Source organism: Rhinopithecus bieti, unplaced genomic scaffold (genome assembly GCF_001698545.2).
Source record: "Rhinopithecus bieti isolate Rb0 unplaced genomic scaffold, ASM169854v2 scaffold_32212, whole genome shotgun sequence".
NCBI lineage: Eukaryota > Metazoa > Chordata > Mammalia > Primates > Cercopithecidae > Rhinopithecus > Rhinopithecus bieti.
Genome location: NW_016813703.1, coordinates 74816 through 77058, shown reverse-complemented (window position 1 = coordinate 77058; position 2243 = coordinate 74816).

The window sequence follows — 2243 nt, the reverse complement described above, 5'->3', positions numbered from 1 at the left end:
TTGAGACAGAGTCTCACTCTGTCGTCCGGGCTGGAGAGCAGTGGCACGATCTCGGCTCACTGCAACTTCCGCCTACCGGGTTCAAGCGATTCTCCTGCTTTAGCCTCCCAAGTAGCTGGGATTACAGGTGACTGTCACCGCACCCGGCTATTTTTTGTATTTTTTGTAGAGACGCAGTCTCACTATGTTGCCTAGGCTGGTCTGGAACTCCCGGGCTGAAGCAATCCTCATGCCTGGACCTCCCGAAGTGCTGGGATAACAGGCATCAGTCACGGAGGCCGGCCCGAATTGCTTCTTTCTTATTACAAAAGTGTGGGCCGGGCGTGGTGGCTCACGCCTGTAATCCCAGCACTTTGGGAGGCGGAGGTGGGCAGATCACAAGGTCAACAGATCAAGACCAGCCTGGCCAACGTGGTGAAACCCTGTCTCTACTAAAAATACAAAAACTAGCTGGGCAAGGTGGCTCACGCCTGTAATCCCAGCACTTTGGGAGGCCAAGGCGGGCGGATCACCTGAGATTGAGAGTTCGAGACCAGCCTGACCAACATGGAGAAACGCCGTGTCTACTAAAAATACAAAATTAGCTGGGCGTGGTGGTGGATGCCTGTAATTCCAGCTACTTGGGTAACTGAGTCAGGAGAATCGCTTGAACCTGGGAGGCGGAGGTTGTGGTGAGCTGAGATTGCGCCATTGCACTCCAGCCTGGGCAACAAGAGTGAAACTCCATCTCAAAACAATGACAACAACAACACTAGCTGGGTGTGGTGGCATGCATCTGTAGTCTCAGCCACTCGGGAGGCTGAGGCAGGAGAATCGCTTGAACCCCAGAGGTGGAGGTTGCAGTGAGTCGAGATGGTGCCACTGCATTCCCGCCTGGCCACAGAGCAAGACTCTGTCTTAAAAAAAAAAAAAAAAAAAAAAAAAAAGGGGGAAAAAAAGAAAAAAAAGAAAAAAAAAAAAGTGTGGAATACAAGGAAAATAGAGAAATAGAGATAAACTAATAAAAGAAGATAAAAATCACCTGACATCCCATACCTCAGATAAACACTCAGGACTTTATGGCATTTTGTTTACATTATTTTCCCCCTCCACCTAAATGTAAATAAAACGAAATTTAATGTGGTATTTCTCTACATATTATCTGGTTTCTACTTGATAATAAAATCTTGTTTACTTGTCTACTTTGATCTCTTCTTGGCTTTTTGACTAAGTGTAGTACTTGTCTACTTTGTAATAAAACCTTTCCAAGGTATTAAATATTCTTCTGTGGCATTTTCTTTCTTTCTTTCTTTCTGTCTTTCTTTCTCTTTCTTTCTTTCTTTCTCTTTCTTTCTCTTTCTTTCTTTTTCTCTTTCTTTCTTTCTCTCTTTCTTCTTTCTCTCTTTCTTCTTTCTCTCTCTCTCCTTTCTTTCTCTCTGTTTCCTTTCTCTCTCTCTCTCTCTCTCTCTCTCTCTCTCTGTCTCACTGTCCCCCCAGGTTGGAGTGCAGTGGTGCAATCTTGGCTCACTGCAAGCTCCACCTCCCGGGTTCACGCCATTCTCCTGCCCTCAGCCTCCCAAGTAGCTGGGACTACAGGCACTCGCCACCACGCCCAGCTAATTCTTTTTTTTTTTTAGTAGAGACAGGGGTTTCACTGTGTTAGCCAGGATGGTCTTGATCTCCTGACCTCGTGATCTGCCCACCTCGGCCTCCCAAAGCGTTGGGATTACAGGCATGAGCCACCATGCCCGGCCTCTTTCTTTCCTTTTATTTTATTATTATTTTTTGAGACAGAGTCTCGCTCTGACATCCAGGCTGGAGTGCAATGGCACGATCTCAGCTTACTGCAACCTTCGCCTCCCAGGTTCAAGCAATTCTCCTGCCTCAGCCTCCTGAGTCGCTGGGATTACAGGTGCCCACCATCACGCCCGGCTCATTTTTGTATTTTTAATGGATATGAGAGTTCACCATGTTGGTCAGGCTGGTCTCCAACTCCTGACCTCGTGATCCACCCACCTCGGACTCCCAAAGTGCTGGGATTACAGGCATGAGCCACAGTGCCTGGCTGTGACATTATCTTTCTAATGTTTAATTATTATAAAGAACATGGACAATATAATTTATCATGATTAAATTTTTTTGCACATCATTGATGAACTCCTTGGCTTAGCTTCTCAATAACTAAAAGAGGAATTGCTGGCTCAAAGGCAATGTAATCCTTTTAGGTTTGGGACATGTATTGCCAAGTTATTTTCCAGAAAGGG